This window comes from Wasmannia auropunctata, unplaced genomic scaffold (assembly GCF_000956235.1).
Source record: "Wasmannia auropunctata unplaced genomic scaffold, wasmannia.A_1.0 LD336032.1, whole genome shotgun sequence".
NCBI lineage: Eukaryota > Metazoa > Arthropoda > Insecta > Hymenoptera > Formicidae > Wasmannia > Wasmannia auropunctata.
Window position 1 is genome coordinate 236,709 of NW_012026858.1, and position 18,700 is coordinate 255,408.

General features: G+C 33.8%; 1 protein-coding gene and 1 long non-coding RNA gene across 2 annotated transcripts in view; one reads left to right on the top strand and one right to left on the bottom strand.

The window, feature by feature from the left end:
* The window catches only part of LOC105452404 (prolactin-releasing peptide receptor-like), a 70,666-nt gene that overhangs the window by 35,450 nt on the left and 16,516 nt on the right, over positions 1–18,700 (top strand). The window lies entirely within an intron of this gene.
* LOC105452403 overlaps positions 11,478–18,700 on the bottom strand; it is a 70,692-nt gene continuing 63,469 nt past the window's right edge. The window contains exon 3 of the long non-coding RNA XR_974728.1: positions 11,478–11,555. This is a non-coding gene — a long non-coding RNA (uncharacterized LOC105452403). The remainder of the gene's footprint in view (positions 11,556–18,700) is intronic.

An 18,700-nucleotide genomic window follows, 5' to 3' on the forward strand; every position in this document is an offset into this window, starting at 1 on the left:
CGTTTCTAGAATAAAACTCGAACTATATGAGAAAGATATAAAGGAAAATATTGAGAGAAACTTGACAACTTGTGATAGAATTGTCGAAGCCGGATTCAATTTCTTCTCTGTTGACTGATTTTCAAGAACGCTATACGTTTCACTAAATATTAGTTCTATTTGCGATTACTCCAAGTCAAGTGGAATCGATGTTAGTCACATCTGAAATCTATAAATAATTCATACGTTGACTAACATACAGTTTTAAAATCGCGTATAATCAAAAGAGGAAAAATTCAACATCCTGGTATGCTCAAGAGAAAACCATAGAATATTTCTATCGAGGCGTGCGATAGATTCGGCAGCGAATTATTCATTATCAACTCTTTCGCTTTTAGTTCCCGCGGTTACACGGATACTCTCTTCATTTATACGGAAACGTATATAGTTTTCAGTGCTTTTGTTAACACGCATATCTTTTACAATAAATAAATTTTATAATAAAATCAGAAGAAAATCTGTGTAATTTAGTTGAAAGAAAAGTTGAAAGAAAAAAGGTAAAAAAATCAGTTTTTTTTATATTTTCCTACAATTATTTCAGACCTCCAAATTGTGAAAAAAAAATTTGTCGAAAATACCTGAGAAGTTCATAAATCATTTAAAAGCGTTTGACGAAAATATCAAAATTCTTCTCTCAAAACGAACACTCCTGAAAGCATTAATTGTGATTTCGCTTGAACAACATTCGACTCACTGATTAATGTTCAGGCATCAGCCTTATAATAGAGTGACTTTAATGGAAACTGCGAAAGCCTTAGGGAAGTTTGTAATCGTGTAGATTGACGGATGCATTTGTAAATTAAACAAATGCGGTATAGCAACGCATCTCTCTCAGCGCGCTCTCTCTCTCTCTCTCTCTCTCCCGCCATTCTATCTCTGCTCCTCCTACCACGAAGTACGAAAGTACTTTGGACCCATAATCAAATTCGACTCCAAACTACCCCCATTCACGGGGGGGTAGAGCCCGCGCGATAACTCGCAGGCGTTACTTAAGCGCACTGTGCCGAATGGCGCGCGCGCCCTCGCACACATATACATACATCAAGCACGCTCATCTAATCCAACACGCACGCACGTATGGAACGTGGATACACGTACGCACACCGCAAAAGCCGAGAGGGGTAGTACGTACTTACGGGCGCAAGCTGGCACGTAAGAGCGGCGGTAGTCAAAGTTTCGGCAGTTTGTAAGGAGGTAAGGCACCACGCCTCACACCCCTTCCCTTCCCCTTCTCGCCACTCCCGTCCTTTCCTTTCTCCCGTGACCACCCTCCTTCTTCCACCATCCCTCAGACTCCCTCACCGCGCTCTCTCTCTCTCTCTCTCTCTCTCTCTCTCTCTTTCTTTCTCTCTTTCGCTCTCTCGTAGCCACAATTTCACGATTTGCGACGTACGCACACGTACAATTTGTGTAATTTCCAGCCCTCGTGTGTCATCATTGCCATCACTATTTTATTGATGCAGTATTGATGCACAGTAAATTATGGATAGTAGGTATACGCGCATCTACGTCGTATGTAATATCGCCTGCCGGGAAGTTGCTTTATTAACATACAACGCGTATGTGGGTGGGTGGGGGGAAAGTACGCATCCTGCCATCCAGCTTTTGGAGCGCCACGTGGGTACACGCGACCTTTAATAACAAAATAGCAGTCAAGATATGAAATTAACAGCAACGAGCCGTTGAATTCGATGATCTATAATTCGCTCGCAGTGATTGAAGTTGCGTGCAATAGTGAGATAACGCGAAGCTACAATCATTTACAATCCGCGTGTGGATTTATTTTTGTTAGAAAAATTTGAATTTTTGAAATAAAACAATTCGCGAGAAACTTGACATGAAAATACATGTTATCATAAACGGTTTTTTTAAATCCAATATATCAAAAGTTAACTACAAATTAATATATACACAGTATTATAGTATAAATGTATTAATGTACATATGTGTTCTATAATTAATTTGATTTCTGATGAAAACATTTGTTATAATAGATGAGCGTCCGACAATTCAACTCAACACAAATAGACGCAAACAAAGGAAAGTACATATATTCTGTTTGAAGAGAAGATATGGTTTCTGGATGGAACTTGAGAGCAGAGAATAAGCGAAGTGCTTATGCTTTCTCGATGACACTAAGATATTTTCGCGATTTTCGACGCGAGATCGATACGGCGTGAGACATGTAATACCCGATCACGCAGGCACTATTTGCGATTCCCATCACGGCGCCCGGTATCGAATTCCATTTGCGATTCCTATCTGAAAACGCTGATATAATATAAATTTCTTTCTCGCTCGCGCGCGTCCAGGCGGAAAGAACACGGTCGCGAACGTGATCTGTCGATAAAGCGCGGGGAAATTGAAATTTAACCCTGCCGGGGAGAGGCAAATCTGGCAGTTACCTGTCAGATCAAAATTCCTGTCCCGATTACTCGACTAAAACGGTCCCCGAATACGCGGCAGTCGTAAAGCACGCGCGTTTCCCCGCAGTTTATCACGACGCGTTCCGCGTATTCCGGACACGTGCGATAGCTGTATATCCATTCGACTTAATTTTGGCGATACACTCCGTATGTAGGTGATGAAGTTCTGTTTCTCAGACGTTTAACAGAGTCGCAGTTTCCTATCCCTCGACAAAAGTGCGTTTCTGAAAACCGAGAAATCCCGTTAAATTGCACTTGCTTCGAGAAAAGATGATTATCTTGCGGGATATTAATGGAAGAAGGTTGCAGTATCGCCGAGCAAACACGCGATCGACCAATCTGTCGTAAATTTGTCCCCGTTAAACCCTTAAGTCGGTACACACAAGAAGTTGCACAGTTGCAGCGTTCTAGTAGTAGCGGTCAGTTGTATCTATGTAATACCGTTATTGATGTTACTGAAAGTTCTAATTCCATTAATCTTTAACATACGTTTTTCGTACTTTTTATCAGAATGCAACATTCCTTCTGTGTATTTATGACATAAAAATATGTGCTTTCCAATGAAAAAGAGATATTGCAGACTCAATAGCTTTAACAAACTATAAAGCTTACTACAAACTATGACATCACACCGAAATATCTGTGTAATCCACTTCTTCTGTGTGATTTTTATTTTCAAAATTTCCATAAAATCCTGTATTTCTTAGATAATTTCTAATTGTAAGGCGTTTTATTCGAGACTTGGCTCGAAAAGGGAAGACTCGGGTATTTTAAGAACTGAAGTTTGGCTTCAAATAAAATGCTCGCGTATATCACGGAGTCGAGAAAAAAATAATAATAAAATAATATCGCTTCTCAAACAATCGCGAATGCGTTAAGCAGCACAAACAATTTTTAAAAGTATTTACGCTAAAAGTACCGTGCTTATAGCCTGATAGCAGATAAGCTCCGAAACGTTTCTCTTGTAATATCACGTTTACAAGCTTCGTTATCTTCCATATAATATCACGTGCCGTATTAAGGCTGATCGAACAGGATCATGGCTTTATACCGTATCATAAAAAATGTACATATCAATGGAGTGCCCGTTCTATGTTCGCATTTACCCATCGGCATTAGCATTAATCTAACTTGTCCGCTCGAGTATCCTCCAGCCGGTCCGATGAATTCATCACGCGTCGTCGAACACGGCCGGATGTTCGGTCGCGCTGACGGGATTAATTAGCAAGCCAATAGTTGAAAAGCCAAAGCTCGGCTCGTTGCATAAAAGAGCCTTGAGGACGAGGGTCGAGAAATTAAAGCCTTGTTTTCCACCAGGATAACTCATGCGATACAGTTTAATCAAGCTTCATTGAAACATTCCAATTTTTTAATCTTACCTAAAAGATAACGGTTAATGAAATAAATATTTAATTCTTTAAAATCTTGTATTGAAATATACGTTTAATACGTGCCATACTTTATCAAAATTATTTATTTAGTTATATTCATAATAACTTTTTATATTACGTGTATTCTTTAAATTAAAAATAATATAGATAATTGTAAAATTATATTTCTAAGTGCTTTAAAGAATCTTATGCTTTATAAGAATGTTATACGTTAATCTTACAGAATAAATATAAGAAAATAAGGTAAATTCTGTTTGTAATTTCTGAATGAGTCGAGTATCATAAAAATCTTACAAATTTTTAAGTCTTTTTTTAACATTTTAAATTGAATTCACTTTGTTATAAAAAATAGAGAATGTTATTAAAAATTCTATGTGTTGAAAAAGAGAAAGAAAATAACGATATACATTTAAAGAATTTTGATAAATATATTTATCACAAAACTGGAGAATTAAATTATAATTACAAATCAATGTGCAGGATGAATACTAAATAATGTAAAAGATTTTTCTTATGTCCTGTCATTAAGAGTAAGATTCTGTCAGATAGAATCTTATCGACTTGTAGATAGGTCTAACAATAAGTTTGGATGATATTTGCCGGTATATTATTTTTGCAAGTATATCATCCGGGACAGCGTAAACGTAGCTATTCCGACCACCAAAAGTTATGCGTTCGAGATATCCACACTAGGGATGTTCGCAAGGGTCAGCCTCAACCGTAGTGCAATGGAAGAGATCTCGCCCTGGAGAACCGCCTTCGTGATCAATCTCAACGGCATCTTATGCTTTCGACCTTCATTCAAGTCTTCTTGTAAGTTTAGGTATAGAATCTTGAATACGAGAAAGATTTGCAAACGTTACACGACATAGCGTTAAATATTTGAACTAGTATCTGCACAACTTTTGATCAGAAATGTTGTTCTATATGTTGGGAGCCCATTATACATACATATATATATATATATATATATATATATGTATATATATATATATATATATACATGTATGTATATGTATATAGGTATATATTTTAATAGTATATGTATATAGGTATATATTTTAATACATTAAAATTATGCATATATGTATAATATTTTCATAATATATTTACACCTTACATATATATTTTTTTATACAAATAAAATATTTTAATAATATATATTTAGGTAATTTCAATTGCTTTTAATATTTCCGGATAATTTTTTTGCCAGTTCCCTGAAAGCCCTTGAAAGATCCCTATCTCTACCATTCATGGATCTCTTCCATCCTATAGAACAGCATTCCTCCGAAGCTGTGCATTAGTTCAAATATTTAACGTTACATTGCGCAACGTGTGATTCTACAAGTCTCTCTCGTATTCAAGATTATGTACCCCAATCTATAAGAAGACTCAAACGAAGTTAGAAAGCATTATACTTACCTGACGTAGAGGTCACTGTGATCATGAATGAAGACGGTTTCTCCAGGGCAAGGCTTTTCCATTGCACTACAGTTGGGGCTAACCCTTACGAATATCCCTAATGTGGATATGTCGAACGTATAATTTTTGGTAGTTGGGACTGCGTTCGCGCTATCCCGGATGATATACTTGCAAAAATAATATACTATTCTCTAAACTTATTGTTAGACCTATTTACATGTCGATCATGTAATAGAAGTTTAATCTCACTCTACACACACACAAGGTGGATACTAACATTTTAAGGAATAATTCCTCTCACAAATTCAAGACAAAAAGAAGTGTTAGCAAACATATACAGAGATGGATACTTGTAATGTAAAAGATTTTAATGGTGATTTCTCATACAAAAATCAAGATAAAAATTATATGACCGTATGAAACGGCTTATTGTTAGTTTCAAACAGAGTTGAAAGTTGAAGACAAATTTTTAGAAAAAAAACGAAATTTTTCCTTCAACTGTCGAAAGAGAAATAAAGCGAAATTTATCTTTCAACTTTGACACTTTGTATCTAAATCGTTTCGGACATATATGGTTGTATAAAGTTTTTGTCTTGAATTTATGTGAGGAATCACCATTAAAATTTTTTACATTACTAGTACCACTCCTGTATATGTTTGCTAACACTTCTACGACTTGTAAAATGCTTTCAACTAAAAATCTAGAATAAATTAAATTTATTCTGGATGTTGTCGCTATTACTGATCCTGGAGGAATGCTGGCTACGAGCGCTCACGATTGCTCGGCTAAAGCTTAATTAGCGTAACCGTGTCGTCGAAGCGGACCGTGGCTGCTGTCACGATCTTTCCGCACCGCCGGCGGTAGGAAGGCGTAGGAGCGTGTATAGCCGCCGATAAATTTACGCGAGTATTTGCTACGAGTAGTTGAGAGAATGCACTAATTTGTCGAGTTACTGCCGCGGAGGCTCATGTAATTCTGTTAAACTGGCAGCGCATTCGCCGTTCGCGCAACCGCCGAAAAGAGTCCACTCTCGCAAAAGGGCGATGCGTGGACCGGCACAAAGATTGGTGTTTTCCGTTTTATGGCATTCGCCGCGTATATCATGAATGATCGAATATATTGGATGTTTTTGTACATCACTTTCGAGGCTATTTCCGGATAGGCGAGGCGATCAAAAAACATTTGGACGAAAATTGATCCGAAGTTACCCGAACCATCCCTCCCCGTTCCGATGAATTTTTTATGTTAAAGTATTACAGGTTTTACCACTACCGGTTTTCCTTAGCCGAATTTATATGTGTTTGTACCTTCGGAATAACATGAATATTTTAAACGATATCGAAGAGAGCAGAGTGACAAAAAATGTCGTTATTATTCCCATGAAAAAAATTTTGGCAAAAAATAATTATGGCACGATAGATATGCAGTAAATACGCAAGAGATTTTCAAAACTGTTTATATCAAATGACTGGCTGCGCGATATAAATAATTTTATTAAATAATATGCTATTGATACGTCTACAAAAATGTTTGATAACAGATGCGTGCGAAAAAATATTTACACGTAACAGTAACGGAAATATAAGCGAATAATTCGAGAGAAAAACAAATTTTTCTTCTTCGTTCTGTGAGAAATAAATTCTCAATAAAATAATATGTTATTTGTGTACACAAATATTTAATAAAAATTGCGAATTTTTCTTTTATCTATAATTTAAAGTAACATAGTTTTAGGGAATTGCATTTGATCGTAAGATCCATCGTAAATGTCGAAAATTGTAAACTCTAAACAGATAATTACCGGCGGTTTAGTCTGAAACTGTTGTCATTAATCTAAGTAATACCTCGTTTCACATGCATCTGCCGGCATTCGCGGTTCGTGCTGCGATCCGTGGCATGCGAAACAGGCGAAACAGCGAGCAATCAACAGAGACAAGTCCGAAGGATTCTTTTGCATTTTTCAAGTTAGTCAAGACCGCCGAATTTAAGCAATATAAAGAGATAAAGATTTATTTGAGATATGGCGTAGAGGTTACTATGATCACGATCCGGTCCTTCAGAGTTTGAAGTGGTCCTTGGAGGGTTTTCCATTGCACTTCGATGGTTGACCCTTATAGCTGATCTTTGATATCTTGTTCAAGTCTTTTTAAAAGTTTAGGTATAAAATCTTAAATGCGAGAAACTCTTGCGGACGTTGCGCGACGTAGCGTTAAGTAAGTATTTAAACTAGTATCTGCACAGTTTCGGAGAAATACCGTTCTATAGAAGAGGGCCCATGAATGGTAGGGGAGTCTCGCAAAGGCTTTTAGAAAACTGACAAAAGGATTATTCGGGAATACTAAAAATAGTTAAAATCATACAAATATATTATGAAAATATTATACTTGTATAAAAAATACGTATGTATATACTTGTATAAAAAATACGTATGTATATACTTGTATAAAAAATACGTATGTATATATAAAACCGTTTTTTTTTTTTCAATGTTTTCTCGGATTTTTTCAGTTTTTTTCCCAAGAGGTAGAAAAATTCAGTGAAAAATTTCATGTATATATTAAAAAAACCTATCACATTTCATATTTGCAACATTTTGATACACTTTTCAAAACTTTAAAATTTTATAACAACAACATATATTTATTGCTGATAATGTTAAATATACAAAAGAAAAGCTAATTACACAAGAATAAAAAAACAGAATTAATAACAGAATTATGTATTTTTCAAATAAAACGTATGGCTCTTGACAAAATATTAAAAATTAGGTAGTATCATTATACGTAGGTAGTATCGTTTACATAACAATTTTTCGTAAAAAACCAATTTTCGAAAAAAAAAAACCGAAATTTTTTTGGTTTTTTTCCAGCAATTTGAAAAAAGCAATTTTTTTTAACATAATGTAATGAGCTTCCACCCTATAAAACAGCATCTCTCTGAAACTATGCAGATACAGTTCAAATACTTAACGTTACGTGGCGAAATGTCTACAAGCTGTACAGATACTGTACAGTTCAAATATTTAACGCTACGTAGTGTAATACTTCAAGTCTTTCTCATATTCAAAATTTTTTACTTTAACTTGTAAAAAGACTCGAATAAGAGTCGAAAAGAAAATCTTAACTTTACATTTCGGCGTAGAGGTTGCTGTGATCACGAAGACGGTCCTCCAGGGCGAGGCCTCTTCCACCTTCGATTCAGGCCGAGCCTTGCGAGTATAACTCGGACGCATAATTTTTGGTAATCGGGACTAGTTCGCACTTTCCCGAATAATACACTTGCAAAAATATTATACCGGAAAATATTATATCGAAACTTAAACCTATCTATAAGTCGATAAGATTTTACCTGACACAATCTTACTCTTAATGATAGGACATAAGAAAAATCTTTTACATTACTTAGTATTTACCCTGTACATTGATTTGTAATTATAATTTAATTCCCTAGTTTTGCAATATATATTTTTATCTACATTTTTTTAATGTACGTTATTTTCTTTCTCGTTTTCAGCATATAGCACTTTTAGTAACATTCTCTATTTTCTTATAATGAAATGAATTCAGTTTAAAATGTAAAACAAATTTTTTAAGTGTATAAAATTTTTATAATATTCAACTCATTCAGAAACGGAATTTACCTATTTTTTTTATGTTATTGTGTAAGATTAATATCATAAAGATAAAACTTAGCGAGAAATATAATTTTATCATCCATATTGTTTTCAATCGTTTTAAAGAATAAAAGAGTCTTGAATATAATTAAATAATCGCAGGATAAAGTAAGATATATCGTAAATTTGTAAAATTCGCATTCCATTGCACGTCTGAACAACTATGCTGTTAGGGAATATTATTTCTGGTCACGCCACGACATACCTATGCGGTCGTTTGGTGCAACGGAACTGCATTTGGAAGTATTCCACACGCGAAACGACGATGGCGGCATTAATGATTGCAATTCCATACGTCAAGCATCGTACCTGGATAAACTGCGCTAGCAAAGTGATAGGTGTATATATGTATAATATATATGCATTACGATCAATAGACGAAAGTTAATTAATTTTTATCTACATTTTCACGAATAATCTTATTAAATTTTGATGAAGTATTTTAGCTGCAATTCAGTATTGGTACATTTTATTCATTACATAATTATTGATACGTTTTTAATTGATCCCAAAATAAATTTCATATACGCTAGATCTATGTAACAAATGCACTTAAAATAGCTTTTCTCATATCTATACATGTACGAAATCTATACATTAGCTGTATAATTTATTGGCGACGACATCTGGTAAAAAGATACTAGCGGGTCAGCTTACATGCAAATTTTCGAAACAAATTTATCCATTGTTAAAATAATCCCGAGGAGAGGCACGGAGCAGAGCCATAGAGAATTGATATATATTTCACGAGTGAGCGATTGTTGAAACAAAGTTATATCATGCCAGAGGGAGTGTCCAGAACATTCTCGAATAGCTGTAGCCTGTTAACGGAGTGCTACTGCGCGCGCATTTGCATAATATTTTTTATTGCTCTGGCAATGCAAATTGTAATTTTCAGTTGCGTGCGTTTGTTTCCTCGTGGCACTCCGAGTGTCAAGTGCATTAACGCGATCCTGTTAAGCCGATCAATTCGACGAGCAGTAGGTACTAGTCGTCGAGAGTTCTTGAAAAATTTTCGCTACGCAAATATCAATGGAGGGTTAAAACGTTAACGGGAGCTTTTAAGCCGGCACGTTAATTCGATGCGAGCGCGCGCGAATTAACGACGAGGGGGGAGGGGAGAAAGATACACTGACTTTCTTATTCTCTGTTTAACGCATTACTCAAGCTGAGGATTAAGCAAGCCGGGCGATATGAACATGGAGATTATGCGCGATTTATGAGCATGCGGCTTACGGCGATTAAGCGAGCATGCTTGTTGAGTAACTGTGCCCGATATAATCTGAGACCGTGGCTATGCAAACACGTAAATGTTTATCCATAGTAAAAAAAAAATGGTTAACGTAGTTAAGAAAATGGCTGTTATATGGAATAACAATGAGGTACTTGTTTGTATTGCATTTGAGATTATATTTGAAATTGGATGGGATAATATGTTCTCGAGGAGCGCATATCCACAAATTGTCTTAAAATTCTGTAACAAGCTCCACGATGTGTATCTGGGAGAAAATCTTTTTATCTCTTTTTTTACATAGATTATATAATACAAGCTCGAAAGCATAAATATGTATAGAAATTATCGATAAAAAAAAAGACGGAAAAAGAGAAGAAAGGAAACGATTTACTTAATATGTTAATTAACTGGAGAAAATGAAAATTGCAAGCGAAGGATTGATCATCGACGCAGACGAAAATTTTCGGCGACTAATCCGATCCGAGCCCTTGATCTAAGCCTCGATCCAAGCCAGGTCGAACCGACTCTGAAAGGTGACGTGGCGCGTTTGTGAGCGTGACAGACGTCGCGCTTTGTATGTGCGTGCGAAGGGCGCGATAGATACGGGCGTCGAACGACAGATATGGCACGGCGACGCGAGGGACGAGAAGGCAAGCACACATAACAGGCAGAGCCGTTGATAGCGACAGCACTGTTTGCGCGCCGGTAAAAGCGGCGCAGAATCGCGAAGAAGGCGATAGCGAACCTGGCGCCCGCTCGATGGGTTTTAATTAATACCGCTCACTCGTTCTTTTTCTCTCTCTTTCTCTCTGTTCTTCAACCCCGGTCGAGAGGCACAGCTGCACGGCGTGTATAAGAAACGAGAATATACATTCCATTCCATTATAATGATAAAAAGTGTCCTCATCGTCCGCAAATGTTTTATATAGTTTTGAGTAATTATTTCCTAAAATTTGGAATTGTTCGAATGAATGGTCAGTGTATAAAAATGTACGAATATACGAATAAGTTACCATTTTTTAATTTTAAAAATAGAACTGTTTCTCCGGATTACATTCTTTTTCTTCCATTTAGTAATTTAGTTGAATTGCCTCTCGTCTAGCGCGTGCTATTGTTTGTCAGGCACTTCGTGACAGAGTTTTGTTCTTCTTTCTAACTTGATGGAGGCCAATTGGGAGCGGTTTTGTAAAGATTTTGAAAAGGTTTCCAACATTATTCAACTTAGCTCCATGTAAAATTTTCTTAGCCAGTTTGGGAGTTTAAAGAAGTTTATTTAATTGATCAATATTACCTTTTGTGCATTCTTGCGCCGGATTTCATTAAATAGATTGGATACGTTTTCGTGATGCTTTAACAAATGTATCTTTTTCTAAAAAGAAAACGAAAAGAAAATGCATTTTAGTAATTTTCTAAGAGTCTGCTTATACGAATTTTATCGTAGTGAGTTATTCTTTTTATAATCCTTTATAAAATTATTGAAAATTGCGTTTATATTATTTTTCACTAAAACAATTACGCTAAACTTTCTAACTCTGCAAGTCTAACTAATTTTAAATATCTGCATTTTTTATAATTAATACACGGAGATAATTTCCTTTTAAAATTTACCCTGAAAATTATGTTAATCGTGGACAACATAGTATTTCGACAAATTTTATGTGATTTTCTGTTTTTTTTTCTGCGTGCACTACAACATAAATTTGTTATAGTATATATTTAAGAAAATAGTGAAAATCGCATCAAATTCATTAAGATACTGTGTTGTCTCACGATTAACATGATTTTTCAGGGTAAATTTTAAAATAAAATTCTCTCCGTGTAGATATTAACGTATAAATTAATTTCTATATTCTTATTATTTTGAATGTTAAAAGAAAAAATGTATAATTATACGATTATGACTATTCTTTAAAACTGTTAAGAACATCAATTAAATATATTTATGTTATTATTGACGTTTTCGCGAGTATAGTCATATTTTAAAAAATATATGTGTGTTTATAAAAAAACGAAAAATATACGATATTGATTATATTAAAATAAAACCTTTAAAGAACAGTCCCATTGTTTTATATCCGCTATGAAAAGCTGATAAAAGTTAAAATATTGAAAATTGAAGAAATAGAATTAATTTTTGACTTTGACATATCTTTGATGTCTCTCGTTCAGTGATAAAGCATGTCATCGATCGGACTAGCAGTCTGTCTCATTCGTCAAAATCAGACGACAAGAGATTTCTTCGTATATGACGTACAACAATTCAAACATCGACATTTCTTGCAATATTAAATCTTCTCGATGCGGAAGAATGCATTTATTGGAATTGACTTTAGCTAATTTTAGCGAGGTGTCGACCGAATTTTACTCTATTCTTTTATTCGATATTCACAGCCATTCTTTGCTTGACTGAGAAACAGTAGCAGAATTCCAAACGCGCCATTAAATATGAATGGAAATTTTTAGATTTTCGAACACCTGCTCGGAATTTTCGAAATCCAATCTCGTTGTGCTCAAAGCACGAAAGGTAATCGGAAAAATAACACAAAATATATTCTTAAAACATCCGCGAAACGAAACTAAATAGCGTTTCTTGTAATTGCATGAACTTTTCTGCTCTGTATGTGCTTTGCTTTCCTTTCTTTCCTGATAAATAACATAGTATTTTCGGATAAGTCTTCATGAATTTTGCAAAGCGTAAATTGCAATTGCTTACTTGGCTGCTGTCAATCTTCAGCGAAATTCACCGGAATTTAATTACGCGTAATATCAAGGAAAGTCTTTGTAGCGTATACATATTGAAACGCGCGAGTAATTACACTTGTCTCCAACGCCATTCTCATCGCTCTCGTTATCGTTTGAATCAAGAAGAATTTCAAACACGATCGCTTAATGAAACGCGTAGAAATGAAATACGTCGGCCAGGTACTGTTTTCTGCGAGAGAAATTAGAAGGCAATCCTTAAATATTTATACTACTAAATTAACGTTCGCTACGATATCCTCCATAAAGAGGTTAAAAACGGATGTTAATTGAGTCGATATATTTTACGTCGTGACAGGTATATGTATTTAAATAGGCACATTTGCTAAACGACATTAATGACCATGACACAAATATCGTTTTTGTGTTTTTTTTTAATCTTTTGTATCGCTCTTATGTTTTATACGTTTTACGAGCAATTGCGAACACGGTCTCTCATAGACGCCAAATGTTACCTGCAACTGCCACCGTTTTTATACGGACGCGCTTGCCAGATTTTCTATCTCTTGCGCAATGTTATTCGCGGGAAATATGTGGTATTTAATTTCTTGAGGTTCAATAATTTATAGTATTTACTGATTCAAACGCTATTGCAAGACATTTAATAGCGACACGTGGACGTTTCGATCGATTACCAGACACTAAGTCGTCTCGGTCGTCTCTAATGATGAAATGTGCTCCGACTATGCGATAATGCAAGAAAAATTGACCTCGTAGCAAAATGAAAATGATACGAGATTAAAAGAGCGATATATACTCGTAAGTTAATTTTTCTGAACGTGACTCTACAGCAGATGAATATGCCGTAGGAAAGTTATGAGACTGTATTCTTATTTTCAATAATTTACGATAATATGATACTTAAAAAGTATAATTTATCTTCAAATGTGATAAATGGAAACAAAAAATCGCGTTTGACATATTTTCAAAATTAAATCTAAAGTATACTTTTTTTATTTCAATATATCGTATATAAAATTTGTATGAAAAACCTATAACCCCTGTAATAGTTGTCTTTTAGTAATTGCTTATAGTAATAGTTGAACTTTGTCGAATCAAAGGATAAGTTCCAGTGCCAAAACGTGTGCACAATTTAACGCGTTGCAGGCACGTTTGAAGAGCAGAGGAAACCACAGAGAACCTCGGCCTGACCAATGGCGCCATTGGTAGCCTTGCAGAAATTGGCACGGCCAATGTCCTTAGCAATTCTACTGAAATCGATTTGACCAATACCGCAGTGGTGCTATTGGCGAAACTGTTGCAGGACGATTCGGTTTGATGAGCTGCTTCTACGAATGCCTTACATAGCGATCCACCGTTACTTCCGTACCTCGCTTAATCAGACCCTACTAATTTCATTAGCCTCCACATCGCTTAGTTTCTCATCCTCCGGGAAACATTTCCCCATGTATAATACTGACATGCGGCATCGCACGGTAAAGACTTTCGGCGTCCTTACACGATGTCTTCGAAGACTAAATAAGGGGTAGGGGGAAGGGAGCCGGGCTCGTTGATGCAAATTAATGATAGTGATTGTCGAGAGTGGAAGACAAAGTGCTACGGCATAGAAGGAATAATTAGGTAGATGACATATTTCTCGAGACTACAGTAGGAGAGAGAGAGAGAAAGAGAGAGAGAGAGAGAGAGAGAGAGAGAGAGAGAGAGAGAGAGAGAGATGTTTAAGCGTAATTATGTTGAAACTATAGAATCGAAACAATGCTATACTTTATTTAATAAATTAATTTTATATTTTGTTTATTTATTTATATATTTATTCATACATTTAACAAATTAATTTTATACTTTACTTATTTCATTCATATATTTATTTTTTACGGATTTAGTAAGTTATAAAAATTATACTTAATTACACAGAATTTTTAAGATTAATTGTTAAATTGCAAACAATATAATTTCAATTTAAGTGCTTATTTAGATCTGCTTTAGAGTAATTATAAATTATGCGCGGATACTTAATAGAATCTGTAACAGAAGAGTCAGTGATAATAGCTGCGCCATTACCTCAATTTGTTTTTCTTCCCGAAGTATATATTGTTTCACAACACGAACGAAACCGAGTAGCTCGCCAATTATATGGAGATAAAATAAAGCAGCCTACCAGCATAGAACCTGAGTAATCGCCATGAAAAAAAAGAGCACAATGACATCGCTTTTAAAATATCAACGCGATGACGAAAGATCGTTAAATGAAAGATACACGATATGAATGCGGAACCGCGTCAAACGTTCTGACGTATTGATCGATTCCGAACATTCCCTCATGATTCATTCAATAAATTTCAAATAAGAAAGAAGACGCACAAGAGATATCCAAGTCTAAATATCTAAAGCTGTATAAAATTAATGACTTTTATTTTAATATATGACTTTCATGACCCTATTAGAATTAATTTTTCTTCAGTTAAAACTCCGGTATTTTTAGAATTATAAAGTGGAATTAAACTTTTCGAAAGTTAATTTAAAGTTAAGTTTGGCTAACTAAATGAACTAGATCTCGATCGTTCGCTTCAATATTGAATATATGAATATTTTTTTTGAAACTTGTTTAAAAATTCAGTTATCCCAAGATTTAACTTAGAAATAAGTTTGTCCTTTCTTAAATACCGGAAATGTGAGATTTTATATATTCTCATAAATAACTCTAAAAAGATTAATATAAAAAATGATGAAAAATTACATGGTGCAACGGATAAATAAATAGTTTTCACGTAGATTACTATAAAATCCATGATCTAATCTGTCGTTATCTGATGAATCCGGAGATTGCTATAGCTTATCACAGAATTAACTTCTTAAAAAGGTTATAAGAATTACAAGGATTAGACAAGAACTTCATCATTTCATAAGATGAAATATCCTTTTTCTCCCTTTTTCTCCCTTTCTCTTTTCTTTCTCTTTCAATTATTGTACTTATTGATACCATTTTTGAAAATAAAGAACAAAGCACGTTCTTAATAATAAAAATTTGTGCCTAATAGCACACAAATTGTAGTTAATAGCAATCAACTGCGCGTTATAGCGGATTATCACGTATATTCGCAAAGAAGGTTACCATTTTCTCGATAACCCATCTCGCTCTCGCTTCTTCATTGCTTGACAAAGTAGCGAACGAATTTCGCCCCGACTTCTCGATTTATATCCCGCGATAATTACTTTTGCGCTTCCTTAATGAGGCAACGCTTACTGTACAGAGCATCCCCTACCTTTCTTCGCAATTTCAGGCATGTTTCTACCAAAAGTGAAACTGTCTTGAGATTTAATTATCAAGAATACTCATTTGAAAAGTTAGATCGCAGAAAATATCGTCCAATAAGATGTTTGCCATGGAGAAATAGTTTCTTAAAACATTTTCTTAAAATTCAACGAAGAAATTATCGCGTTATTACGATAATGTCAATCTTATGGCATATATCCTGTATAAAGTGCAGTTTTTATACAGTGACGTAGTATAACACGCAAGTAGCTTCCGATAGTAACTGAGTCAAGAAAGAACGTACGCCAAGAAAGAAAATTGGGTTCTTCAGCATCGTGAGACTAACGATGTACGATTTATCGCGCCATATCAAACTATATATCACCGGGGCAATATCATTCTCGGAAGGTTTTTCATCGCTTATACACATTCATTACCAATCTGAATTAATTGGAATTAATTGTGGTGGAATTAATGACTTGAGAATTGCTGAGTGTAAATTAAAAGGTTCCTGAAACCTCACGACTAAAAATTATACAAAGTACGTATTGTTTTTTTTTTATAGCAGCAAATAATACAATTATAATTGTTGCATATATTAAAAAAAGGGGCCTCCTTAATACGTTAATGTGACATCGATAATATTTAGAATTAAATAAAATTTTAAATATGTAAAAATACAAAAAATAGATCTATAAGATCTTATATATACTTATGAAAATTTTATAACACATAAAATGGCATATTAGTAGAAACATACTTATTTCAAAAATATTAAATTTACGGATAAATTCATATAAAACAATATGTAAAAAATCTTAGAATAATAAAAAATATAAAAATATTAGTTTCACACATATTTATATTACAATCATAAATACAAACAAAAAATTATTTTATGGTCATAAATACAATTTTGCAACGTAACGCGCGAAAATATAACTATCAATTTAAGAAATCAATATTATCTTTCTGTTTTTCACTGACAATCAAAAACTGTAATTATTATACAGTAAAATCTATTTTTTGCGCTATATGTTCCATAACTTTTGTGAATAAATTGCTATACGCACGAATATTATTACATAAAATATAATTTTGAGTTTTGTATACGAAAAGTTTGTAAAGATCTCTTGCTTTATATACATATTATCTTTAAAAATTAATTGAGATTAATTTGAATTTATTTTAATTTAATTTTAATTTATATTTATATTTAAATATTGTATAATATAAAAAAGAGCAATTGTAATATATCTTAAATTGTTTGAAAAATCAAAATTATTTCTATAAATATAATTAGGTTAATTAATAAAAGTAATTTGGATTATGTTTGCATTTTGTACCAGTTTTATAACCAATGCTATTATAATTATTGATAATGTTGCAAATGTGTAATTTATTTTTATTATGTGTAGAAATGTCAATTATCATGTTTACTTTAGCGAAATGTATAGAAAACTGATATGAATATGTTATAATTAATTTATTGATAATTGATAATATTATTCTTAATGACAAAACATATAGCGACAAATGTAAACTCATTGTCAGATAACATAGATGAATAGAAGGTGATGAAGAATTTATTTTAAAGTTTTACGGAGTAGGAAAATGAATATCTCTAAAGAGTTTTTAGCGAATTAATCTCACTGATATTAATTTTCTTAATTCCGTAAATATTCCTTAAAATAAATCTCAATTCAGAAAAAAGAATTTCAACGAGATAAAAACGAGATTTGCGGTGAATACGTGACAGTAATCGGCGAATTCACTAAAATCGCTTACGAATAGTACGCGGCACTATTTTTAGGTGAATACAGCGAATTTAACTTCGCTAATTTCTCATAAATAAAAATTATACAAAACGGGATAAAAGACGTAACACCTTAGACGTTCATTTGTAATCACGTGGCACTAGACTGAAAAAATTAATTATTATAATGGCTAAATATTTGTACGTGAATAATTATTAAATTTTTTAGTGTCATGTATTTATAGAATTAAAAAAATAAATATATTTAAAGAGTTAGTTTTTAGTGAATTCAAAGTCGCTCACTTACAAATAGTACGCGACACCTAGAGTCTCTAGATGGACATGACAAGTTCTATTTCTCCGTTTTCTCGTAAATAAAAATCATACTGAGACAGGATAAAAGGCGCAGCATTATGAGATCTTTCACTCATGTTCTAATAAAATAATTCTTTGAAGGCGAATCTTCAAAGTAGTTCCATGATGAAAATAAATGAGATATATTTTATGTGTACAGTTTTGTTTTTGTTGTTTCGTTTAGTTTTATATAAAACTGAATTCAAGAATCTTACAATCGTTGTGCCCATCTCTATGTTCCCGAAAATTGTTTTTTACAATTTCCAAAGTGTACATTTGTTGATATATGGAGGAAGTCTATATACACTCGACAGCAAAATTAAAGCATCACCCATTCTGATCATTAAAAATAGGCAAATTTCAAGAGAGTGTAACTTCGTCAAAAATGATCGTATCGGAATGATCAAAAAATGGTCATTTTTGCTTCAAT